Genomic DNA, 27,994 nt, shown 5'->3' with positions numbered 1-27,994 from the left:
ATTAGAGCTTAATGGCTCAATCTCTGCGGAACACACACAATACCTCCTTGGACAGTTCCGTACAGAGCTCAGGATCCCCGAAGCTGCTAATTTAGGAAACCTGGTAAATAGGCAGCCTCATTTAGGAAAGTCAAGCCTCCTAAATTAGCCCAGGAAGACGGCTAGTTTGTGAGACACTAACTCCCTTGAGATGTTGTTGGGTTTTTTGTTTGTTGTTGTTGTTTTTAAGTCATGACTGCCTTTTGATAAAAGGTAAGCATTCTCTTTTTAACTTAAAGACTACTTTTACTAGGAAAAATATTAAATATATGGTTGTAAGCCACAAATTGCAGAAAAGAAGAACAATGAGAGACCAAATAGGCCAGTTGCAAGTCTCTATCAGGATGCCTGGTTGGGCCCAAACAGAAGCAACTTGCCCACAGGTACAACAAGCAATTCTAAATGCTCAGTGCCCAAACCCAAGCAACGAATATACAAATTAACTATGGCATGTTTATTCCATAGCCTCACTTTCAAAAGCACCTGAATCACTGCTAACCCTTTTTCTTTTTCTCTGCTATTCAATGGTGTAGCTGGAAACAGCCGGGCGGTGGTGGCGCACGCCTGTAATCCCAGCACTCAGGAGGCAGAGGCAGGAGGATCTTTGTGAGTTCGAGGCCAGCCTGGTCTACAGAGCAAGATCCAGGAAAGGCACAAAGCTACACAGAGAAACCCTGTCTCGGAAAACCAAAAAAAAAAAAAAAAAAAAAACCTAAAATCAATGGTGTAGCTGGAAAAAGCAAGCTCAAACATCTCCATAGGGAAAGAGGATGTGGGGCAGCTGAGTAAATGCTGCCATCTAGTGGCTTTCAGTCAATAGGTTTTTCCTGTATTACCTCTTAGCTCCTGCTTGCCAGATATCCACCCCAGCTACCCCATGTATCAAATAAACACTTGAATACAGTTATGATCATATGAACCATAATGCTTGGGTGGTCCTGAGATGCAAATGTAAGGGAATGATAACTGCTCTTCTCCCGCCCCCCATTAGGAAACCACCACCCTCCAGGAGACAGCTCAGGAAAGCGTCACTTAAGCCTGAGAACCTGAGTTTGAGCCCAGCACTCATGTAAAAAGTTGGCTGTGAGCCCGGCAGCTGTGGCACATGCCTTTAATTCCGGCACTCGGGAGGCAGATCTCTGTGAGTTTGAGGCCAGCCTGGTCTACAGAATGAGTTCCAAGACAGCCAAGGCTACACAGTGAAACCCTCTTGAAACAGCCCCCACACACACACACAAAAAGAAGTTGGTTGTGCTGGCCTATACTTGTAATCCCAGCACTGGAGGGGTGTGGGGTGCCAACCAGCCTAGCCTAATAAAGGAACCCAGGTCCCAGTGGGTATTAAAAAAAAAAGCCAGAAGCAGAGGCAGGAAGATCTCCAAGTTTGAGGCCAGCCTGGTCTACAGAGCAAGTTCCAGGACAGTCAGGGGTACACAGAGAAACCCTGTCTCCCTCTAACCACACACCATTGCATTCACACTACACACACACCTCCAATAAATAAATAAAATTAAAAACATGAACAAGGTGAATGGCTCCTGAGGAACCAGAGGTTGACCTCAATGTTTGTGTTGGGTGTGTGCAATGAATATGTGGAGCTCAGAGGACAATGTGGTGAAGTTGGTTCTCTCTTTAGTCCTTTATATGGCTCTAGGGATCACTCTTGTAGACAGGCTTGTACACTTAGTGCCTTCAACCACGAGCCATCTTGCCTACCCCTTTACCTTTTCCCCCACCCCAAGTATTAGGGATCAAACTGGGGTCTTGCACTTCTTAGGCAAGTATCCCACTATTGAACCATACTCCTAGCTTTAATAGATGTGAATGAGCAGAGTCCTCTTCAGGTACTCAACAGGAGAAGCCATCTCTCTGTGTTTGCAGCCAGAGTCAGCAACTCAAATGGTAGGACACCAAGATCACAGCACACAAGTGGCATACTGGCTTTGGTCCTTTGCCAAGCAAGGCATTTCTCCTATCTGCCCTGCAACCTTGGGCCCACGCCCTCTGACTACAGTCAGGTCCCTGGAATACGGCAAAAAGAAATCTTTAGAGATTTTTGAGTAGGAAAACTGAGTTTTGTTTTTAAAATATAATTGCTTTCCCCCTTTTATAAGGCTAGATAATAAGCACACCCATTTGACAACTGGACAGAGGGTTTTTTTAATTCTTTAAAGGTCTTAATTCCTACAGGCAGACTTAACTGAAGAAATGTGATTTTGAAGAACTGGAAGCTTCAGGATGCTGATTCTCCTCTTGTCTCTATTTTAAGCAGCACACAGTATATAAATTATAAATGCCTACCTTGCCACAAGATAATGTGCCACTAAAGAACAGGCATTAACTCGGAGAAGTTAAACATCCGAGGGCCAAGAGGATCAGGACATCACTCCCAATCCACCATAACTCACAGCCACAGTCAGGTCAGGCCTTGGCACAAAGGGCTGTCAGCAAGCAGGATGAGTAGACCTGGAAGGAAAGCTTCCAAGGGACAATGAGTGAGCTTCCACACTGGGGAGCTGAAAACCTCAACGTAATACTGTATTATCGCAGCTTTCCTGTACCCTTCTATTTCTTCGTTTTTAAAATGCAGGCCTACTTTTTGTTAACTGCAAAAGACAATGTCACTGTCCCATGGAGCTTGCAATAAAGTGAAGAAACAATTCTCAAAACAATCCAGAATGCCCTACTTACATTATTTTCCCTACTTATACCTAACATTGGTGCAAAGAATCATTGACTATTGGAGCTGGAAATAAGCCTCAGGAGTCACCCACTGTGAATCCATGTTCTTTTTGTAAAACTAAGTAAACTGAGTCACCAATTATTTGGCAGTATATCAAAATAAACACTGGTCTGTTTTTTCATGGTGATCCAAGGCAGGCAAACCCCTTGTCTCACAAACACCCTTTTCCAGTTCTGTGATCATCAGATCTTTTTACCTTGGCCAGTAAGCGACCAATACTGAAACAGAACCCTTCTGAGAAGAGTCAGACGCAGCTCATGCACAGCTCTCTGTGGACAGAGCCGTTGTCCAACAAGTACTGTAGAGCATACCAAGTGTCACACACTGAAGCTATACAACGGCGGAAGCAGGGTGTCTGTGGGAGAAAAAGGCAAGAACTCAGGTCAGAGGAGACTTGAACAACAAGAAAGGGTTCAGTGATGGAGGGAAGGAACACTATCTTAGAAACAAAACAAAACACCATGATCATTCCAGGGACCTGCAAGGCTGTGTGCTGTGACCGGCACTGACAGCCAACCTCTGGAGTGGGGTGGTGGACGACACTGGAGGCTGGAGCAGGTGGCTCGCTTCAGCAGAAAGCCTTAGGCTTTGAGGACTCGTCTGCCTTATGCCAACAGGGTGAAGAGGAAGGTGCAGGGAAGGAACAGTTGCAGGACAGACAAGAGCACAGAGCAGGTGATCCCTCCTGTCATCAAGAAGGCAGAGGGAGAGAGAGGCTGGGAAGTGGAAGGAGGGAGTCCCAGAACCAGCACTTGAACAGGCTAGAGGGAGAAAAGCTCAAGAACACCTACCTGCATTTCCTGCTTGAGCTCCTGGTATCCCACTAAAAAAGAGAAGGAATACAGAAAAAGCAGCAAGTTTGGCGAAAACAGATGAGCAATTAAGTTTTAGACAAGATTAGTTAAACCAAAGAAAGCAAGTGGCCTGGTGGCACACGCCTTTAATCCCAGCACTCAGGAGGCAGAGGCAGGTAGATCTCCATGTCAAGACTAGCCTGGTCTAGATAGATAGAAAGTTCCAGGTCAACCAAGTCTACCCTGTCTCAATTTAAAAAAAAAAAAAAAAAAAAAAAAAAAGGAGGAGGAGGAAGAGGAGGAGGAGGAGGAGGAGGAGGAGGGAAGGAAGGAAGCAAAGTAGAGATGTCCTAAATATATTTAAGCTTCCAGCCCTCTGAGCTGGAGAGCTGGCTCAGCTGCACATGCCACAAAGAAGTCTAAGAACCCAAGTTCATTCTCTGGGACCCATGTGGTAGAGAGAGCTGACCCCTACATCAGGTCATCCTCTGACCTTCATATATGTGCCCCCACACAGACACAAAGTAAATAAATGTAAGTATTTTTTAAAAGACTTAAAGACCTTCATTTATAAAATAAAACATTCTAAGGTGAGACAGGAAGATTGGTTGAGCCTAGGAGTCCATGATAACACAACATAATACAGTGGGACCTCATTCCAAAACAAAAGAAAACATCTGTCTCTGTCTTTAAGCAATTAATACGTTTTTTGACCAAACATGTTGGCCTTACACCTGGAATCCTAGCACTTGAGAGGTTGAGGCAGAGGGCCAGCTTTGTCTATACAGAGAGATTCAAAAACCAACCAAACAAGCAAGCAAAAAAGCCAACAATCAGGGCTGGAGAAATGGCTCAGAGGTTAAGAGCACTGGCTACTCTTCCAGAGGACCCGGGTTCAATTCCCAGCACCCATATGGCAGCTCACAACTGTCTGTAACTCCAGTTCTTGGGGATCTGACACTCTCACACCAATGCACATAAAATAAAGTTAAATAAATTATTAAAAAAAAAATCACAGAAACAAACAATCAGCTTTCTGTTGGGTTAAATTTAATCTTCACATGTTACCTATAAAAAGTTATGCTTTCCAACATGTTCTTCCTCAAATGCATGAGGCTTTCTTTGTCTTCTTTATTTGAGTTTCTGCTTCTATATAAACAAGAACTGTTGGCCATGGGTGCTCTAGAGAGTTCTCAAGTTCCTGTGGAAGGGAGGCTGGGCTTTCTTGGTACAAGATGGCTAGCCTGACCACGATTGTTCTATGTTGATTTGATGCTCTGAAGTGACTCATTGTCATCTGAAGATCTCTCTAGAGTGTAGGCACCTCTAACTAGAAGCAACATTAGTCATCATCCCCAGTGACCAATGGAGAGTATACAGAGTACACAAGACACACTCAGCAGCTATCTAATATGACTGACTAGATGACTTTAAAACCCAAGGCTCTCGGGCAGTGGTGGCACACGCCTTTAGTCCCAGCACTCGGGAAGCAGAGGCAGGCTGATCTCTGAGTTCAAGGTCAGCCTGGTCTACAGAGCTAGTTCCAGGACATAGAGCTGTTACACAGAGAAATCCTGTCTTGAAAAGCCAACAAAACAAACAAACAAACCAACAAAAACTCCAAAAATACATGATATTGTATGAAAAAAAATTAAGTAAAACCCAAGGCTCAGAGGCTCAGAGCAGTTAGTGAATACACATTGTGTTCAAGTACAAACCAAGGTACAGGGGGCTCATTAGGGGACAAGGGACAAGTCTTCACATTTACAGGTTTTGAACAGAAGTCAGCCAAGAACAGACGATCATCACAGGTGAGGGTTTCAGCATGGAAACACTTGTGTTACGACAGGGATACCCAGGAACTGTGGGAACTCCTAAGAAAGCAAGCCCCCTTCTCACAGAAATGACATCTAAATTGTCTCCTGGTGGAAAAGAGAAGCCAAGTGAAGATTGGGTTTGGAGGAGACTGCAGGGAGAGGTGGTGCAGGCAGAGAGGATACTGTAGGCAAAGGTCTAGAGCAAAAGGGTTCCTTAGGGGAACTGAAATATTTTAGTTTGATTGGAAAATATGTCTGAATTTACAAAAGAACCAAACTGAGCCTGTGACATGGTTCAAAGGTAAAGGCACCCTGCCACCAAGACTGACTACCTGAGTTTGATCCTCAGGACCCATTGGTGGAAAAGAAATTTCCCATTTTCTCAGCACACGTGAGCCTAGGAGACTTGGGGAAAGGGGCTACACTGAGGAGACACTGGCTGAGCTGGGTCTTGTGGAGAAGGCTGACAAAAGGAAGGTCATGCCAGCCTGAAGGAAGAGCGTGTCTGCACTTGGGTCCAAGCAGTTGAGAAAGAAATATTCTTTGCACTTTTCTAAATTTCTCTGATCTACACAGCTACACACAAGCTCACACAAGTGCTCGCTCTCTCTCTCTCTCTCTCTCTCTCTCTCTCTCTCACACACACACACACACACACACACACACACACACACACACACGAAAAAACTCGAGAACCAAATTATGGCCACACATGGTGGCACACACCTGTAATCCTAGCATGAAGCAGAATGAATGAGAAGTTCAATGTCAGCCTGAGTTATATACTAAGACTCTCTCAAAAAACAAAACAAGGGACAGTGTGCTGATCTATTGTGTCCCCCAATATATTGTGCACCCTAATAAACTTATGTGGGATCAGAGAACAGAACAGCCACTATATTAAACATAGAAGTCAGGCAATGGTAGCACACTCCTTTAATCCTAGCATTCCGGAGGCAGAGATCCAATTGGATCTCTGTGAGTTCAAGGCCACACTGGAAACAGAGCCAGGCATGGTGGCACATACCTATAATCCCAGCATTTGAGATCTCATATCTTTGCTTGGGAAGGACACACGCCTTTAATCCCAGGAAGTGATGGCAGGAAGCAGAAAGGTATATAAGGTGTGAGGACTAGAAACTAGAGGTTTTTAAACAGTTCAGTGGAGATCCAATCCATTCAGGTGAAGACTCAGAGGCTTTCAGTCTGAGGAAACAAGATCAGCTGAGGAGTAGACAAGGTGAGGTTGGCTGTGGCTTGTTCTGCTTCTCTGATCTTTTAGAATTTACCCCAATATCTGGCTCCGGGTTTTCTATTAATAAGACCTTTTAAGATTCGTGTTACAGGACAGGCACTGGGTGTAGCAGTCCACAACTTTAATCCCAGCACTCGGGAGGCAGAGGCAGGTGGATTTCTGAGTTTGAGGCCAGCCTGATCTACAGAGTGAATTCCAGTCCAGTCAAGACTACATAATGAGACCCTGTCTCAAAAACCAACAAAACAACAATAGAATCTCCAGCATCTAAACACATTGTTTTGTCAACTGTCTAATTCTACTTCTGGCATCTAAACACAGAACCCAGAAAGTAATCTAGTGACTATTTTCTCCAGTCTCCTAAGAATGGAACAAAACTGGTTCCACTCTAGACACACAGAAGGCAAGTTTAATCATTACACAAGATGGACACCTCAAGATATCGGGGCTTCTTTCCAGGAACCATCCCAAAAGGCATAGGTACTGACCTATGACAGTGAGTTATCTGCCGCCAGTATATCTCAGTACTGTTATTGTGTGACCTTGGGCAAGTTATTGAACTTCCTCATGCTTTAACAAGGATAATGAACAGAACCCGTCTCAACAGATTGATCTAAGGATTAAGTGAATTAAAACACTTGAAAAAGGCTAGGACAGTGCTGGGCCCAGAGCAAACAAGGGGTAGTTATTGTTAATTCCCACTCCGCCTCCCTGTCTTGGTTCTCAAGTGGTGCTGCTTAAACCCTCCCAGCCCCACTTGGTACCACAATGATGGATGACAGATGGGAAAGGACACCATCAATTCTCATCGAGCTAACCCTCCTATCACTCATTTGACACACATTTATTGAGCACCCACTATGTCCTAGTCTTTGTGCTCAGCACAGGAGATAATTGATGAATTCAGGACAACACATGGTCCCTGTGCGTGTCTGACAGGGAAGACAGGTAAATGGATAAGGAAAAACAAACCGCTAAGTTGCTAACGGAACAGGCTGTTGCTCAGGAGACTTCAGTGAAAGGCGCTACACTGAGGAGACACTGGCTGAGCTGGGTCTTGTGGAGAAGGCTGACAAAAGGAAGGTCATGCCAGCCTGAAGGAACAGCATGTCTGCACTTGGGTCCAAGCTGTTGCAAAGTAAAGGAATGTTCTCTGCACTTTTCTAGGATCTGACAACAGGATGACTTTCAATCTGCAGTACTGAATGTTCAATGCAGGACTGAATATGTAGCTTTGGCCTGGTACATGTGATAATTCTCATTCTGCACAATCGGTCTGAGGCCAGGCTGTGTCAGGGCACTGGATCAAAGCAGAGATGCACCCTACAATAGTATCTGTAGGAACAGAAGCCAGGATGAATGGGATGGGTCTATTTATTTCCCTATTAAAACATTCCTAGTCAGGCCTTGATGGCACAAGCCTCTAATTGAGACACTTTGAAGGATGGGTACAAATTCTGAGCTAGCCTGTAGTGTGGAGCAAGATCTTGCCTAAGGAAAAAAAAAAGTGTTTCTGATACTTAGGTTTCAGACCTACATTTACACTATGATACACCTTTAACATTTTTTTTTTTTTTTTTGGTTTTTTGAGACAGGGTTTCTCTGTGTAGCTTTGCGCCTTTCCTGGAACTCACTTGGTAGCCCAGGCTGGCCTCGAACTCACAGAGATCCGCCTGGCTCTGCCTCCCGAGTGCTGGGATTAAAGGCGTGCGCCACCACTGCCCGGCTACCTTTAACATTTTTGTTCTATTTTTGTTTGTCTGAGTATATGTGTGTGTGAATGCACGTGGTCAGAGGACAATTTGTAAAAGTTAGTTCTCTCCTTCTACCATATGAGTGAGTCACAGAGCTTTTGAATTGAAGTCATCATGATTGGTAGCAACTGCCAAATCATCTTGATGGCACAAGATGGCCCTACAGACCTTTAAAATAATCTTTAAAATTACATTTATTGGTGGGGGGCGGGGTGTGCGCACACACAAATGAGGGAGTTGGTTCTCTCCTCACCTTGTGGATCCTGCAGATCAAATTCAGGTCATCAGGGGACTTGCTGCTTTCACAGAGCATATAGGTTCTGTTATCAGCAAGCACATGTCAGTTCGCAACTGTCCTTAACTCCAATTCCAAGAGATCCTGACACCCTTTTCTGGCTCTGTGGACACCATACACACATTCAGTGCACATACAACACATGCAAGCAAAACATGCATACACACACAATAAAAATTAATAAATCTTTTTAAAAAATCAGGTTATCAAGCACCTCTACCCACTGAGTCATCTGGCTAGCCCTGTATGTGGGGAGCCAAGGAAGCCTGAACTGAGTGAATATATAAATAGCAGCTGACGTCCTGAGTGAGTATATATTATTGACATGTCCATGCCCATGTCAAGGATCAATGCCTCAGACCCACTGGAGTTTAGCAAAGTCTTCCCACTGTGGTGAGGCTTAGAATTGCAAAGCCTTCACCTAGTCCACAGCCAGTGTTTACAAATGATGGACCAGCATGTGCAAACCTAGCAACTGCAGTTTCCTCCTGGATACTGACAGACTGAGACTTCTTGTCTCCAGGCACCTCCTCCCAAGAGTAGTCAGCAACCCTGTGCTGTACACAGTAAACATGCAGAGTTTGCTGCACTTAGTGCAGCTCCATCAGAGCACACACAGCCCATCCAACCGCAGCTTTTCTGTGTATGTTGGTTGTTTCTTTTAATGCCTGTCCATTCCTCATCCCTCACTGCCCCGAGTCAAGTTAAGGAGACAGCTGTGCAGTACATGGTATCTGTAGGCTTTTTTTGGTTAGGTTTATAGTCTTTTCTAAACAATTTGTCAAAAATAGAACAGTCTCTGTTTTTGATGAAGTGAGCATTTAAACCCATCTCTTTCCATCTGGCCGAAGCATTCAACTGTTCTACTTACTTCTGCAGCCTTCTTCCCTGGTCTTAGCTTGGAGAAGAGGAGAGAGGCTAAGAGGCAGGTGTTCATTTTGCAGAAGGGAAGAGGGTGGTTTGCAGAAAGAAGAAAGGTATGGAGGAGTGGGAGTCCAGCCTCCATTAGGTGGAAGCATCCCTCTGCAGGCCTCCTGTCCTCCAAGTGCCCTTCAGGCAGAGAGAGGGGCTGGAGGGCGGACCTCTGGAGGCTGCTCGGCTCTGTGGCTGTGCCTGCTTTCCTGTTACTTTAACAGGCTGCAGTGTGATGCCATGGATCTATATTGTGCCTGTATCAAAGACAGATGCGTATGAACTTTATAAACAGGACTAAGTGCTGTCAGCTTGTTATTTTTTTATAGCGGCTAGATTTACAAGCTTTACCCAGAGTGAAGTACTTGTCATTTATCAACTTTAGAATGTTTTAAGTAAATAGCACTGAACACTTACCCTCCACCGCAGCACTTTGTTACAGGAAGCAAATGCCACCAATAACCCGTGGGGTTGACTGGAGTCTATTAGCTTGGACAACCATCTTACCAGTTGGCCAGGGTTACATGAAATCCTGAAACTGCCAGTTGTTTGTTGACTTTGCCAGTCTTCACAATACATTGAGGGGGGGGGGGGTAGCACCATGCAGTCTCTCACAATCAAACCCCTTGTACATGCTGACACTACATTGCTGGGTGAGAGGAAACTGGCCACAGGTTGGGGAAAGGCCACAGCAAGACAAGGTTCACTCTCTTGAAGAAAATAAGCCCAACTTTGATGCTAGATGTAAAATACCTAAGAAGTAGAGCCCACAGAAAAACTTAGGCTTTACACACAACTCACTACTGAAAAGAGCCAAGACAGAGGGAGGCTTCTCTCAGAGATGGAGGGAGGCCCTCAACCAGCGGCTACCCAGTGGTGGTGGTTGACTGTTGATTCCAAAAAGGAAGAGAAGGAGAACCAGAGAACCCCCTTTGCTTATCAGATCCTTCTAATTACCTCACAAGCTGCTCTGGCATTTGCCATCAAAACTGTAGAGAGGTCAGATTCCTTGCAGACAGAGTGACAGAAGGACTGTGCTTCCCTGGCTCAGGGCCTGTGCCCCATGAGCACTATTATTCAAAAATTCAAGATGACTGAGATTTCCCTGCTCAACGTTTATCCACAACTGATATTTGTAGTCATAGCTGGTCTATGAGAACAAATTTACAGAAGACTTGTGAATTTAAGATGTTCGTATAAAAGACTCAAACCTAAATACAACTTTTATTTATTTACATGTTTTGAAAAAGGAGATATTGATAGGCATGTTGGCACACAACTTTAATCTCAGTATACGGAGGCGGAAAGCCAGGCAGATCTTTGTGAGCTTGAGGCAAGCCTGGTCTACATAGTGTTTCAGGCCAGAACACACACACACACACACACACACACACTCACAGGGGGTGGGTGGGCAGGGAGAGAGAGATCAGATATTTCCCTGTAATTCTTGTGAGGTAGAGGCAGGAAGATTACCAAAAGTTCAAAGCCTATTTGTTCTACATAGCAGGTTATAGGCTGGCCAAAACAACCCTGTCTCAAAAAGTCAAATTCCAAAACAAACAAAAAACATAATGGAAAGAGTTATTAGGGGCTGGGAATGCAACTCAGTGGCATAACATTTGCCTAGTATATTCAATCCCCAGCAACCTGCTCCCAAACATTTATATATATAACTTTGCTGTGCAGTAAGTGAATAATGAACTCCATTAAAATCTGACTAATCAAAGAAAATTTAAAAAGTAAGGAGTAAGACTATACCAGCAAAGCAGGCTTTTCTATCTCTTGAACTTAAACTGCAAAATCAGCCAGCCTTTTGGTCTTGCAATTAAGGGATACACCCCTTCCTTGCATGTAGGCATTACTGCTCAGCATAGGGAAAAGGGATCCTCCAAATAGAAACAAAAACATAGCAGAAAATTCTATTCATCTAATCACAAGCTGAAGCTTCTTCTTTGCAAAAAAAAATAATAATTTAAAAAATCCTCCAATCTCCTGCCTGTCAGTTTCTGCCATAATCAACTACAGCAATTAATTTTCCCCTGCCAGTCCTCCAATCATCTCTGTTATTGCACCCAATCTATATAAGTTATTAGTTTCAAGGCTTTCCACCAATTGCTTCTTCTCTCCTTCAACCAATTACCCGACCTTATTACAACTCAGCCTACACACTCAGCAGAGGTACGTGCTTCTAGACCTTTCTCAGAACTATTCCTTCAACACCTCACTATTCACCCAATATCATGCAAGAATCAGTATGTACTTCACGTCTATGGAAAACTGAGTTTATCTTCCCCAAGATTCCTGTCTTTTCTCCAGTGCTACAGATCACCATTCCTTGAAGCTAAGGACACACACACACACACAAAGTGTCTTGGAATACAGGCAAGTGCTGCACAATCTGTGGCCACTCCACTAAGTGCTTGTGGTTGGCTGGGGATGCTGATGATAATGATGATGATAACTAGACGAGGCTTCTGAGTAGAACACTCCTAAGTAATGATTGCAACGAAGCAAGAATTTATGACACTCCTTATTAAAATTCTAATTGCATAACTAGGCCTTAAGATACATATTTCCCCCTTTGGTGACACATACTGATTCTAAAAATATCTTGGCAAAGAAATCTAAACCTCAAAGAACCAAAGAAGAAAATTTTCCACAGAACAAAAGACACTAGGAAGAAAGAAATCACAGCACTTTGGGAAGCCACCAAATGGAGGTTTCAAACTCTGGTTGAGCCTTTCAAAGCAAAATAAGCTACTGTTTTTTAGAGAGCAAACGTCCTGATGATTGCAGCTTCTGGCATCTTCCCTACTGAAGTGGAGAGTGACTATGGGACCAATAGTGAATCCAGAGAAGAGATCAATATTCCAGACCCTCCTTCATGCACCAGGAACAAGCCTGAGACTTCAGAGAACCACAGTTCAGGCAAGCTCCAGTGTTTTCATCCCTAATTCCCCCATGTCCTGTGTAACCTCCAGATTTGTGCTAGAGCAAAGAGGATGTACTTGTTTCAAAGTCAGCTGATAGATGACAAAGCAAAAAAGAAACAATTACAGTGTTAGAAAAGCAAGATAGAGTCTGTCCTCCGAAAGCCAAGAAGACAGTAGCCATCTGCGGAATTTAGCTCACAACACGCGAGCAATCACAGCTCTGTCAAGGGCCATAAGCAGCTCAACCTGCTGTGTTGGGTAAGTCACTTAACTTCCTCGGGGCTCTTCTGCAGTCATCAAGTGGTCACCCCCTGAGTCCATGAGCTTGAGCTGGTTTGTACAAATCATATAGCACTTTTTTCATTGCTGGAGCAATTTTCTGTCCATCCTTTAACAACCCATGCTGTTGTCTTAAAATCATTTCTAGGAATGTAACGAATACTTAATCCTTCATTTATGTGTACTTTGTACAATGTTTTCCCTTATTCTGGGCTCTGCTAGTATGGTCCTTATGCCTCACAATCATAAGTGGACTATGTAGCCAGAATAGTGTTGTACACCTGCAATCTCAGCACTTGGGAAGTACAGACAATCGGATCAAGAGTTCGAGTCAACCTTTGCTACATTATAAGATCAAGGCCAGCCTGGGATACATCATGAGACATGTTCTTAAAAGAAAAAAGTTGATTGCATAGATGTATTATGAACTCTCTAATGCAAAAAAAAAAAAAAAAAAAAAAAAAAGGTAATTATAAATACTGCTGAAAAGTAAGATTTTAGCAAATAGCATGCTGTGGATAATATGCAATTAGCAATGATTACAATACTTGACATACCGAAAATAACTATTCTCCAGAAACAATAATAAGGATTGTTTGGTAGGGATAAGGCTAAGTCAGAAGTAGTGGCTGATGCCTGTACCCCCAGCACTCAGGAGCCTGAGGTAAGAGGATAGCTGAATTTGAAACCAGCCTGAGCTCTTCAGAGAGTGTCTCAAAAAATAAACAGAAAAAAAAAGATAACAAAGCTGAATTTTTTTACATTAAACTTAATTTAAAAAAAAAAATTGGAAGGCAGAGGCAGGCAGATTTCTGAGTTTGAGGCCAGCCTGGTCTACAGAGAGAATTCCACGACAGCTAGAGCTGTTACACAGAGAAACCCTGTCTCGATAAAACAAAATAAAAACAAATCAAAAATTATGTGTATTGGGCTGGAGAGGTGGCTCAGAAGTTAAGAGCACTGGCTGCTCTTCTAGAGGTCCTGAGTTCAATCCCCAGCAACCACATGGTGGCTCACAACCATCTATAATGAGATCTGGTGCCCTCTTCTGGCATGTAGACAGAACACTGTATGTATAATAAATAAACAAATCTTTTTTTTTTTAAAATTATGTGTATTGTTCAAGCTCTCCCCTGCAGATGAAAAAAGAAAAGACAGGCAGTGGTGGTGAATGCCTTTAATCCCAGCACTGGGGAGGCAAATCAAGCAGATCTCTGTGAGTTTGAGGCCAGCCTGGTCTACAAATCAAGTTCCAGGATAGACAGAGCTGTTACACAGAGAAACTTTGTGGGGGGCGCGGGGGGGGGGGGGGGGTGAGAAAAAAGATAATATGTAGGATGTTTTGCCTGCATGTAATCCTGGTGCATCAGATCCCCGGGAAATGGAGTTACAGATGGTTATAAACTGCCATGTGGCTGCTGGGAATTAAATCAGAGTCCTCTGGAAGAGCAGCCAGCACTCCTAACCACAGAAACATCTCTCCAGATCCAAGAACACTAAATTTCAAGCCTCAACATTAGGCAAAACTAGCAGCAGATTTTTCAAATACAACCCATGGCAGAATATTATTTAAATGATTATTTATGTCTTGGATATTTTTTTTAAAGCTCCTAAACCAGACCTAGTAACACAGGCTTACGATATATTCTGGGAGTCTGAGGCAGGAAGATTATAAGTTTAAGGCTATCTTGGACAACCTATTGACACCTTCGTCTCCCAATAAAAAGTAAAATAAATAAATAATGGACTAGAAATATAGCTCAGTGGTAGAGCACTTACTTAGCACGCCCAAGGTCCTGGGGCTCAATCTCAAGTGCCTAAACAAACCAACCTCTCAGTGGTACTGGGGACAAACTCAGTAGTAAAGCACAAGCTAGGTAGGCATGGTCCAATCCCAGCATTCCCTCCTCAAAAAACTCCTGTATTGTAAACCAGTTCATGCAGCACCCAGAAGATATAAACATTCTGCCGGGCAGTGGTGACTCACACCTTTGATCCCAGCACTCAGGAGGCCGAGCCAGGCGGATCTCTGAGTTCGAGGCCAGTCTGGTCTGCAGAGCAAGATCCAGGACAGGCACCAAAACTGCACAGAGAAATCCTGTCCCAAATAAATAAATAAATAAATAAATTGAGTGTGTGTGTGTGTGTGAGAGAGAGAGAGAGAGAACATTCTGTCTCTGTTTAAGATTTAACACTGGGGGGCTGGAGAGATGGCTTAGAGGTTAAGAACACTGGCTGTTCTTCCAGAGGTCCTGAGTTCAATTCCCAGCACCCATATGGTGGCTCACAACCATCTGTAATGAGATCTGGCTCCCTCTTCTGGCCTACAGGGATACATGCAAACAGAACACTGTATACATAATAAATAAATAAATCTTTTAAAAAAAAAGATTTAACACTGACTTTGGCAACACTGAAGAAACAGGAAGTTATAGGAGTGGGTAGAATTGGTAAAAAGTTCTGTGGACGGATAAGAACTACTGCGGTCTGAAGACTTTTTAAAAAGCATATTTATGAGACTGACATAATCTGAGAATCAACAAGAGTAAGAGAGTAGATAAAGACACTGCTGAGGAATTTAAAACCACAGATCAGTCCAGATAAGTTCTGCAATTACTCTAGATTCAGTTTTATCTGAAAGTCAAACGAACAAACTACTGAAACCAGACAACCATAAGCAACAAAATGAACAAAGACTTTCTGTGAATTTCCCAAATCTAAGCCCAAATTTGGCAAAGGAGAAAAATGGGAATTAGAGTTAAAGAGCCAAAGAGGAAAAAAAGTCCAGTAACTTAGAAAATACTGTGCTCTGTCGCCACCTAGTGGTGCCCGTGAACAGGCCGCTTTAAGACCTGGAGATGTCCCTCAGTGAAAGGGGGCTTGCCTATGGCCATAGATTCCATCTCCAGCACAATAAAAACAGACTTTCTCCTTGATGCCAGTACTACTTACTGACAATTTTCTGCATGCTGAACGTATCCTAAGACATGTGGATTTAGACTCTAAATTAGCAAAGCACACACAGGATAGAATGTGTCGTTCTGTAACAAACCAGAGAAGCCTTGTCACCAGCTAGCTAGAGCTATCAGTAGCTCTGAGAAAATGCAGTTCTGGGTTTTCTAAGTCTCAAATGCTTTAAATTCTCAAATTAAAACTAAGAAAGTGCCAAAAATGTTCTCAGACTAGCACAAATCACTGGGGGAGTCATCAAAACCAAGACAAAAGCTGGGGGGGTAATTGTATGCCTGTAATTCCAGCACACAGGAAGGAGTCTGAGGTAGAAGGATCCAGAAAGAAGCTAGCTGAGACTACACATCGAGGCTGTGTCTCACAAAAATGGAAGGTGGGAATCAGTCTCCTAAGGCAGATGCTGAAGCTGAAGACTGTGAAATGTGACTTCTTCCCTTCCTTGTACAGATGAACGAGGGAAAGGTGTTTAACATGCCCCAAGGAGCTCAGCCTAGAAACCAGATGTTCAGAGCCCAGCTTGGGCTCTCAGTGATTGTATACAAGTGACAGGGAACCACATACAGAGAAGGTGTGTAGACCAGAGCCCAACTCTAGCCAAGCCTGCCCAGTGAACTCTATCCCACTCAGCAGGCCTTTAATCTTGGGACCTGTTCACATCTGGTAGGAAGACCCTTGTTCTTACATTCACTAGGCCCTTACATGTGCCCAGTTTTCTTCCAGCACCCTCTGCTATACATGTTTCTAAGAAAATTTGGCTTTGCTTTGGTTTGGTTTTGTTTCTGAGCCAGGGTTTCTTTGTGTAGCCTTGGCTGTCCTAGAATTAGCTCTGTAGACCAGGCTGGCCTCAAACTTACAAGGATCCACCTGCCTCTGCCTCCTAATTGCTGGGATCAAAGGTATGCACCACCACCACCTGGCTTTGCTTGGTTTTTTGTTGGTGGTGGTGTTTTGGTTGTTGTTTTGTTTTGTTTTGTTTTTTTAAGGGACAAAAATCTCATTATGTTGCTCAGGATGGTCCTAAACTCTTGTGCTCAAGTAACTCTCCCACCTCAGCCTCCTAAGTATCTGAGACTACAGGCACACATGCCACAGTGCATGGCTTCTATCCCAGTTTCAGTAGGATTCCAAGTTCAAATGTTTGAGGTGTGTGTATATATACATATATATATGTATGTATATATACATGATACATATATATATCCATTTTTTACAATATCTTTTCATATATGTTTTGCATCTTCAACTAGAACATGAACACTTTGGAAAGTTAGTACCTTTCCTTGGTTCTCCCCCCCCCCATTCCCACCCCCCCCCCATAGGAGTTACTTTGAAACTCAAAAAAGAGCCATGCATTTACAAAATGCCTGTAGTCCCTTTCCTCTTACTGTACAGAAACTGTACTCTGATGATCTTAATTTGGGCTCCTCTAAAACTGACCTATAGAGACACTTGGAGGGAAGGAAGAGGTGAACTTCTAAAAAGTTAAAGAAAATTCAAACAAAGCCGGGGATTAGCTCCTTGAGGGAGCTTGTCTGGCATGCTCCAAGCACACAGAGAAAAAGAAACAAGGTAACCAGCTGATATCTTTGTGGGCACACCAAATGTCTTGGAAGGACACAGGTTGAATACAGAGGAAGATCCACTCTGACCCTAAGGAATGTGAAACACGCAACTAGAAAATACTTAACTCTTGTGAAATAAGCTTTACTTTAGGCCAAAAGCTTGAATTCCAAGCTGATCATGGGCAGCTGAAAAAGATTCACTTATAAAACTGTTCAGGATCCAAAGGACAAACTGAACATCAAGAAAATACAGCAGGGACTGTTAGTCATGTCATTACCCAGCAAAATCTAAACCCACTGGCAAGTTCACAAAATGGTTTTGAGATAGAATCTTACACCAAGTGCAATAAATAAAACAATGAAAAAGACAAATAAGTTGTCACAGTAGAAAGTCCTTTAGTTGGGTGGTGGCACACGCCTTTAATCCCAGGCAGAGGGAGGGGATCTCTGAGTTTGAGGCCAGCCTGGTCTACAGCGTTCCAGGACCGCTAGCAGGGCTACTCAAATAAATCTTGTCTTGAAAAACAAACAAACAAAACAACAAAAAAAGAAAGTTTATTTCCACTTTTTCCTATTTACCAAATACTTAAAGTCTCAGCGGGTGGGGGGGTGTCAAAATTTCCTTCTTTCTGTGTGGAAATTCCTACTGAGTATCATACACGGCGGAGAGAGGGCTGGCCTGGAAGACTAAATCCCAGGCCCACCTTTTAGCAGAGTATGACACCCAGCACAAAAAGCAAGCTTGAACAGCATCTAAGTTAATAATATTTAGAATTAATTTTAGAATTAGTAATATCTCTGTGCCAGGCAACAAGTGAGGGAGGCATTCCAGGCACTAGGCTGGCCCATACAAAGGCTCTGTGACCAGAGGTTGGGAAAGTAAATGGGACAAACAGCTCAAGCCAAGAAAGTGTGTGACAAAGCATGGAGAAGCTGAAAGGAGCAGGGAAATGGTAAGGGCTCAGGACACACTTCCATTTATGCAAACAGCCTGATACAGTCTTACACTGGGCCAGGTGGGTTGGTCTAAGTATTTTGCCAATAACACTACAAGAAGAGTCATGACAACTCCTATCTTACAGATGATGCAAGTGAGAGATGTAAGAACTCAGTTCCTCAGAAGCAGCACTAGGAACCAAGCCCCCTAAGTCTACGACTCAAGGTCATCCTCTGCTACATAGCAAGTTCAAGGCTAGCTCAGGACATCTGAGTTCCATCCCCAGGACCCATATAAAGGTGGAAGGAAAGAGCTGAGTCCACAAAAGTAGTCCTCTGGCCTCCACACGTGAGCTGTGGCATGCACATGCCCCTTCACCCCTGTAATGTTTTTTGTTGTTGTTGTTTGTTTCTTGTTTTTGTTTTTTTTTTAAGTTTAATTAAAATAAAAAAACTATCCAGGCGGTGCACACCTTTAATCCTAGCACTTGGGAGCAGAGGCAAGTGGATCTCTGAGTTCGAGGACAGCCTGGGCTACAAAGTGAGTTTCAGGACAACCAAGGCTACACAGGGAAACCCTGTCTCAAAAATATAAAACAAAACAAAAAATTAAAATAAAATAAAACTAAACAAAAAATGCTAGGTGATAGGAATTTTCCAGCTCTGTTATAAGCTATGGGATATCACATGGCTGGTGATTTTAACGATGTGCCCATCCTTCTCTTCTTGAATGGACAGTGGTTCCACTGAGACATCAAGTAAGCTATTTACTCTGTTGAATCCCTTTCCCCCTGGAAACAAAGGAAACAACACTCATGTCACTATCTGGTGACACCAGCTGCCTCACGCATGTGGGAACTCAGCATCTCCTGCATCAGTCCAGGAAGCCCTGCTGTACCGACTGGAGCTCTGCACTTAGAGCACCGACACAGCACACGACACAGTCACGGCTATCCCTTGCCCTTCCTGGGGTCCGGAACAACAGCACTAACCAGCAGCTCCCTGCCTCTCCACCAGCTCATCCTTCACCCTGGCCTGTCCACATCACAGACCACAGAGCATCCAAAGGCACTGCCTACATCCACAGAACACAGGTGGTAAAGAGGATGACAGCCTTTCTTCTGTAACACACACATACAGTCCTAACAACCTATACAGCCTATAAAATAGTCACAACCGTAATTTCCAGGTGTTGTATGCCTACATTGTGGGAAGTATAGGAATAAAGATCTTACTAAAAATACCAGAGTTATTCCCTCTGCCCTCCCCTGGAAGGTGCTGTTATGGAAAAACTACATCTACTTGCTATACGGTGTAATGAATGACCTGTAATGTTGGCATTCAATTGATAATAACCCCATTTGGTTGTGGTGAAAACATTTAAAATGCCAACTAACATGAGAAGGCTTTGTTTTCTGTGTAACACAGTATTAGAATCTTCCAAACTCAATCTTGAGAAATTTTTCATATTTGGCTATTTTACTGATAGATTGAATTATCAGAGAAAATTCCAGCCTAGATAAGAAATAATATAACCGTTTAGCCTCCTGGCAAATTCTATTCAGCACCCACTTTCTCAAGATGACAAATATCAAATCTCTCAAGTGGAAAAATCTTGCAGCGCATCAAGTCAATTGTGCAATGCAGCAAACAGCAAGAGGGAGAGTCCACCCCCACCTCTGCAGCAAAACCTGAACGTACTGCCATAGGAAACCTGACTCATATGCCAGCTCCCACTGGCTCTAAAATCGAGTCCTTCTTGGAAGGCCACTACCATCTGACCTTAAAGCCAAGAGTTCCACAAGTACTGGCTTTCATTTTTCACTGAAGGCATCTGCCATTTCCTTGCATAAGCCTGGCTCAAAAACATGGCAGAGAGTGAGACTATTTGCTTCTCTTAGCTCTCTCTACCACCATAAAACAAACTATTATTACTTTTAATGAATATTCAATCATCATTTATAAACAGTGTTTCCTTTATAATTTGGAGTCTAGGGAGATGCAATGACTTAAAACCACAAGAGGACAGTGCCCAAGGTGATGCAAGACTCCTATTTAGGCCAGTTATAGCCCTTTCTGCCCCTCTTTCTGAGGCACTCAGCATCACATAGCCTTGTAACAAGTATGCAGGGCCAGCACTACTGGTCCCACTTTCCTGGCATGGAAACTGAGGTCCACAGAGCGTAAGTATCACATCCCAAGCAGAAGTGGACAGGAAAGAGCAGAGCTTTAAGCCTCAGTCTGCCTATTTCACAGTTCATGTGCTTTCCCCTCTGCTCTGCTACTCAAACTGTGGTCACTGGGCCAGCAGCATTGGCATCACCTGACAGCTAATTAGAAACAGATTTCTCAGTTCCACTGAACTCCTAGATCAGAATCCACCCAGGCTTTACTAAGATCTCCACGCCACTGTGTGCTCAGTAAAGTTTAGAAACTGTCCTATACCACTGTGCCTCTCTGACTGCCACTACTACTATCCCTTTCTACAGATTTGCACTGGGTTCTTAATGTCACGACTGGAGATAGATAGATGAATACTGCTAAGATCAGGGACTGGACAACTTAATAAATACCCTACAATGCCTCTAAGCCTGGTAGCCCAAGTCTATAATCTACACATGGAGTAAGATCATTACAAGTTTGAGGCTACAAGTTTGTAGTCTAGACTACATAGTAAGTTCCAGCCAGACCTACATAGAAAACTCTTTCAAAAAACAAAACACGCCGGGCGGTGGTGGAGCACGCCTTTAATCCCAGCACTCGGGAGGCAGAGCCAGGAGGATCTCTGTGAGTTCGAGGCCAGCCTGGGCTACCAAGAGAGTTCCAGGAAAAGGCGCAAAGCTACACAGAGAAACCCTGTCTCGAAAAAAAAAACAAAAAAAAAAAACTTAGCCGGGCGGTGTTGGCGCACGCCTTTAATCCCAGCACTCGGGAGGCAGAGGCAGGTGGATCTTTGTGAGTTCGAGGCCAGCCTGGTCTACAGAGCTAGTCCAGGACAGACTCCAAAGCTACAGAGAAACCCTGCCTCGAAAAACCACAAAAAAACAAAAAAACAAAAAAAAAAAAACAACAACAACAACAAATCCTACCATGCACAAGACTACTACCCATACAAAAAAAAAAAAATCACCCAGCCCAAACATCAGCAGTGCCAAAGCTGAGAAACTACATCCTAGTGTTGATAATACAATCCATTATTTTTGGATCTACAGGTGATTTTTTAAAGATTTATTTTTACGGGCTGGAGAGATGGCTCAGAGGTTAAGAGCACTGCTTGCTCTTCCAAAGGTCCTGAGTTCAATTCCCAACAACCACATGGTGGCTCACAACCATCTGTAATGAGATCTGGCACCCTCTTCTGGCCTGCAGAGATATGTGCAGACAGAACACTGTTTACATAATAAATAAATAAAACTTTAAAAAAAAAAAAAAAAAAAAAAGATTTATTTTTACTATTTTTGTTGTTGTTTTGTTTTGTTTTGTTTTTCGAGACAAGGTTTCTCTGTAGCTTTGGAGCCCGTCCTGGACTAGCTCTGTAGACCTGGCTGGCCTCGAACTCACAGAGATCCACCTGCCTCTGCCTCCCTAGTGCTGGGATTACAGGCGTGCGCCACCACCGCCCGGCTTATTTTTACTATTTTTAATTATGTGTATGTGTAGGAGTCTGTGTATAAGTATGTGCATGTATGTGAACCAAGTGCACATTGAAGCAAGAGGTATAAGATCTCTCTGGAGCTGGAGTTACAGATGATCCTGAGCTGCCTAACACGGATGCTAGGAACCAAACTCAGGTCTTCTGCCAAGCTGCAGTAGTATGTGCTCTGATTTTGCTTGGTTTTGTTGTTGTTGTTTGTTTTTGCTTTTGCTTTCAAGACAGGGTCTCTATATGTAGCTCTGGCTGTCCTGGAACTTACCATGTAGACCAGGCTGTTTCTCAAACTCACAGAGATGCACTCTGCCTCCTGAGTGCTCGGGTTAAAGGTGTGTGCCACTGTGCCCAGCCAGTACATGGTCTTAACCATTGAGCCTTCTCTCCAGCTGGGCATGAAGACACATGTCTATAATCCAAGCACTTGAGAAACAGAGGCAGGAAATTGGTATTCAGGGTCATTCACAGTTACATACCCAAGTTCAAGGCCAACCTGGGCTATATGAAACCTTGGCCTGCTTCCCTCCCCTTAAAGAAAGACCAGTTCAGTGGTATAGCACTTGCCTGCTGGGCATGAAGTTCAATCCTCAGTACCACACACCCTAAAAAGAAGTTTTTCCTGTCAAAATTATGGCTGAATAAATGTCAAACTAACTTCCTTTTCCTGCTGGCTAGTCGATCAGACTCTCATAACATTCAGCAGGAACTTGTTAGAGGTCATCAAACTATGGTCCACAGGACAGATCAAACTCTCCTTATTCTATGTAGAGCTAAGAAGTTTTTTATTTTATAAAACTTTTTTAAAGATTTATTATATTTTATGAGTATTCTGCCTGCATGTATGTCTCAACTCCATGGGCATGCCTATCGCCCTTAGAGGTCAGAAGAGGGCATCAAATCTCCTAGAACTAAAGCTATTGGCAGTTGTAAGCCACATGGGTGCTGGGAATCAAACCCAGGTCCTCTGCAAGAACAAGTGCTCTTAACTGCTGAGCCATCTCTCCAGCCCAAAAAATTATATTTTAATTTTTATCATTCATGTATTTCAAATTTCTGTGTCCATAAAGTTTTATGAATAACAACAGTTAATAGCCACTGCTTAGATTTGGTGTAAGGTGGCTTTTATAAAAGTTTTTTTTTTTTAATGTAATTCACACACTTTCATACCTTTTTTTTTTTTTCCGAGACAGAGTTTCTCTGTGTAGCTTTGGAGCCCCTCCTGGAACTCACTCTGTAGCCCAAGCTGGCCTCAAACTCACAGAGATCCGCCTGACTCTGCCTCCCGAGTGCTCGGATTAAAGGCATGCGCCACCACCACCTAGCTATACCTTTTTTTGTAATTCACATACTTTTAGAATCCATCGATCTAAATTGTATAGTTCAATTTTTTTTAGCATATTCATAAAGTTGTAGCCATCGTGTAAGGCCCTCAAGCCACACGAGTGGCCAGGCCCCTCCCTTGAGGCGGTCTATTGGGTTCCACCCACAGAATACTCTGCCCCCACCCTACAGAGTAAAAACCCAATCTCTGGATGTGAAATCCCACCAATCTCCAACCTGGAAAGCTCCACCCTGAAAAGTTCCACCCCCTTCCCAAGAAACTCTATATAAGCCCAGTATCCTGTTCAGTTTGCTGCTGTTTCTCACCCGAGCAGAGGCAACCTGTTGTGGAATATTATTTTAAGATGTGTTACATTGGTTTATGCTGTGGAACATTTGTTTTAATGATGCAAAAGATGCGTTGCATTCCTTTATGTTGCCTTTGTTTAACTCTGTGAAGCTGTGTTACTGTGCCTGTCTAAAGCACCTGATCGGTCTAATAAAGAACTGAACAGCCAATAGCTAGTCAGGAGAAAGGATAGGCGGGACTGTCAGGCAGAGAGAATAAACAGAAAGAGAAAAAGAAAGAAGGGACAAGAAAAGGAGAGGAGGACTACAGGGGCCAGCCACCCAACCACCCAGCCAGACATTGAATAAGAAGAAAAGAAAAGACATACAGAAATAGAGGCAAAAGGTAGATGGGCTAATTTAAGTTAAGAAAAGCAGGCTAAAAACAAGCCATGCTAAGGTCGGGCATTTATAAGAAAGAATATGCCTCTGTGTGTATTTATTTGGGAGTTGGGGGGCGGGCCCCTCAAAAGAGTAAAAACAACCAACAACAGCAACCACCCTCCTAGTTTTTTCCCTCCCAATAAATTTCTTGTGTGAGGTTTGTTGTGTGGTGTGACTTTGTAGTATTCCTTGGCTCCCGGCTGCCAGGATACCTTTCCATCCGAGCTGTAATGCTTACACATCACCCATAGTAATTTTGAAATCTTGTTGTTTTTCAGCACTAGGTATGGAATCCAGGGTCTCACACATGCTGAGTACACACCTTAACCTTCAGCTCAAAGAACATTTTCATCACTTCAAAAAGAAACTTCATATCCTAAAGCTAAAATACTCTTAAACTCCCATTCACTTTCTGAGCCCTGAGCAACCACTAATCTACACCAGTCTGTCTCCGGGGTTAACATCCTATTCTGGATTTTCCATGGATGGAATTATATGTTCTTCTGTGACTCCTGTTTTAAAGGTCTGTTGAATCATCTATTGATACTTCATTCCACTTCACTGCCAAATCATATCCCACGGAATGCATATGCCATCTGTTAGTGGACAGCAGAGCTGTTTTCGTTTCTTGGATATTGTGAATAATTCAGCTGCATGAGGTTCTCTGTAAACACATTATTTCTGTCTGATGGGTGTCTATGAGTAGAAATGATAGGTTATATAGAAACTATGCTTAGAGTGAGGAACTGCCACATAATTTTTCACAGTGGCTTTCTCTACATTCACAGTGACACTACGTAACTTTTTCATTCCAGGAATCTTACTGGTTGCCTTTCTTTGTAGTAAAGTCCTCATTATGCTTTTGATTTACATTTTCTTGACGATTAATGACACTGAGTATCTCTTCCTGTGTTTATTGGCTATATATCTTCATTAGAAAATGTCTATTCAGGGGGCTGGAGAGATGGCTCAGAGGTTAAGAGCACTGGCTGCTCTTCCAGAGGTTCTGAGTTCAATTCCCAGCAACCACATGGTGGCTCACAACCATCTGTAATGAGATCTGGTGCCCTCTTCTGGCCTGCAGGCATACATGCAGGCAGAACACTGTATGCATAATAAATAAATCTTTAAAAAAAAAAAAAGAAAATGTCTATTCAGATCTTATGTCCATTTATTAAATGGGTTGTCTTTTGATTACTGAATTATAAGAATTATTTATGAGGCTAGAGAGATGACTCAGTGGTTAAGAGAACTGCCTGTTCTTCCAGAGGCCTAGGGTTCAATTCCCAGCACCCACATGGCAGCTCACAACTGTCTGTAACTCTAGTTCCAGGAGTTCCAACACTTTCACACAGGCAAAACACCAATGCATATAAAATAAAACAAAGAAATATGTGCCGGGTGGTGGTGACGGCTGCGGCAGCACACGTCTTTAATCCCAGCAGAGGCAGAGGCAGGCGGATCTCCGTGAGTTCGAGGCCAGCCTGGGCTACAGAGTGAGTTCCAGGAAAGGCTCCAAAGCTACATAGAGAAACCCTGTCTCAAAAAAAAAAAAAAAAAAAAAAAGTATGTTTTAGATGTAAGTCTGAATTAGTTTTCTTGTTGCTGTGATAAAAAGCAACTCAGAGAGTTTATTCTGACCCACAGTTTGAAAGGATAGTCTACTATGGCAGAGAAGGCATGGCATCAAGGACATTATTAGGCAGCTGCTCACATTATATACATACAGTCAGGAAGCAAGCAAAGAGAGATTAATCCTTATATTCATTCAGCTTGCTTTATCCTTTTATTCAGCCTGACCCAGCCTATGGGATGATACCACTCACATTCCCAGTGTGTCTTCCTCCTTAATTAAAATGTTCTAGAAACATGCTCAGACATATCAGATACTTCAGAGGGAGGAGCTGAGGGAGTCAGACAGGGTCTCAATATGTAACTCTGGCTGTCCTGTAGGTCAGACTGGGCTTGAACTCACAGAGAGCCATCTGCCTCTGTGACCGCTGGGATTAAAGGCTCTGCAGGTATGTTTCTATGGTGATTCTAAATCCAATCGTTGACACTGATGAAGAATCATCACAAAGTCCCTTATTAGCTACATGTCTGTTACTTTTTCTCTTCATTTAACTCTGCCCTTTGAAGCACAAAAGTTTGAAATTTCAATTGTTTACTTTTTAATGTGGAGGAGTATGTGCACTGACCTGTGTGTGCACATGCAAAGGTCAAGCTGTCTTCTTCTATTAGGCTTTATTTTTTGAGACAGAATCTCTCACTGAACCTGGAGCTCACCCGATGGGCTGGTCACAAAGATCTACATGTCTCTACCATCTTCTGACCTCCAAGGGCACTGTTCACATGTGGTACACGTATACACCCACATGAAAAACCCTCAGCCCTTTAATTTTCTTAACATTTACTTTTGGGTGTGTATGCACGTTGGTAGATGTGTATATCTGTGTGGAGGCTACAGGATAACTTAGTATGACTCATTCTCTCCTTGCACTATGTGAGTTCCAGGATCAAACTCAGGCTTTCAAGCTTGGCAGCCAAGTCTGCTGAGTCCTCTCATCTGCCCACTGATCTTACCTTAAGCAAAAATTTTTAATGAAACATTTAATCTTTTAATGATGTCAGATGTATTGTGGTACATGCCTTTAATTCTAATACTAGGGAGACAGAGGCAGGCAGATCTCTATGAGTCCAAGGCCAGTCATGTCTACATAGCAACATAGTGAGATCTTGTCTAAAAAAAAAAATTAAATACAAAAAATTAGGGGTTGGGGATTTAGCTCAGTGGTAGAGCACTTGCCTAGCAAGCACAAGGCCCTGGGTTCAGTCCTCAGCTCTGAAAAAAAAAATAAATAAATAAAAATAAATAAAAAAAATTAAAAATTAAAAATAGGTATGGAGTCGCATGCCAATGCCAGCATTCTGGAGTCAGAGGTAGGTGGATCTCTCTGAGTTCAAGGCCAGCTCCACTGTAGAGCAGCTCCAGGACAGCCAGGGCTACACAGAGACACCTTGTCTTGAGAAAAATCAAAAAGCAAAAACAAAAAGCAAACCAAATAAATAAATAAATAAAATTGTAATAATTTTTTTTCTCTTTTTTAAAGAAAGATTCATTTTTTGTGTATGAGTATACTGTCTGCATGTAAGAGTGCCACATGAACGCAATGCCCATGGAGGTCAGAAGAGGCCATCAGATCATCTGGAACTGGGGTTACAGATGGTTATGAGCTGACTTGTAGGTGTGAGAACCAGCCCTGTGTCCTCTGCAAGAGCAACAAGTGATCTTAACCACTAAGCCATCTCTCTAACTCCTGTTTTCATATTTTTAGATCTTTATAGTAGCTGCTCTGGAACTTACCATATAATCTTGACTTATCAAAACCAACTTCAGGTTTCTATTAGTTTCCTTTAAATGATCCAGCAATGTTCTGCTGTGGTATTAGTATACACATCTATCAAATTTACACTCACGGTAACTCATAGTTACAGCTATTCTTTTACCATCTGTAGTCATTTCCTTAGCCCGTTATGGCTTTGTTTCAACATGTCAATTCTGTTATTGTTACCAAATGTGTTATATGTACAATATATACTATATGTCTAACATTACAAGCACTTAGACAATTTTTTAATCAGTTAAGGAGAAAACTAAGCATTTACAGCATCTATATAATCACCTTTACTGTTCTCTTTGAGGTCTCTTGCTTACAGTTTTCTGTAAGGCAGGTCTTTTGAGTGACAAATCCTCCCAGTTCTTGGTATCTGTTGTCTTCATTTCACTACTCTGAAAACGACTACTTAATCCATAATCAACTTTCCTAGACCTTAATTCTTAGTGGACTTCCTTCTTTCTTCTGATAGTTCAGATTTGTAACTGGGGTTCCTCTAATGAGTATTTTATTCCAGCTATTAGACTTTTCAACTCTAGAGCTTTCGTTTGGTTCTCTTTTATAACTCCTGTCTTTCGTGAGCTCCACTTGATTTGGCAGTATCTTGTG

The 27,994-nt window shown here is 42.9% G+C and overlaps 1 protein-coding gene across 4 annotated transcripts in view; it reads right to left on the bottom strand.

Moving 5' to 3' along the window:
• Nucleotides 1-27,994, bottom strand: part of Nf2 (NF2, moesin-ezrin-radixin like (MERLIN) tumor suppressor) — an 89,663-nt gene that overhangs the window by 57,110 nt on the left and 4,559 nt on the right. The gene's annotated exons all lie outside the window — the stretch shown is intronic.

Source organism: Peromyscus eremicus, chromosome 10, assembly GCF_949786415.1.
Source record: "Peromyscus eremicus chromosome 10, PerEre_H2_v1, whole genome shotgun sequence".
Classification (NCBI taxonomy): domain Eukaryota; kingdom Metazoa; phylum Chordata; class Mammalia; order Rodentia; family Cricetidae; genus Peromyscus; species Peromyscus eremicus.
This window is presented reverse-complemented; position numbering and strand designations above follow the sequence as displayed.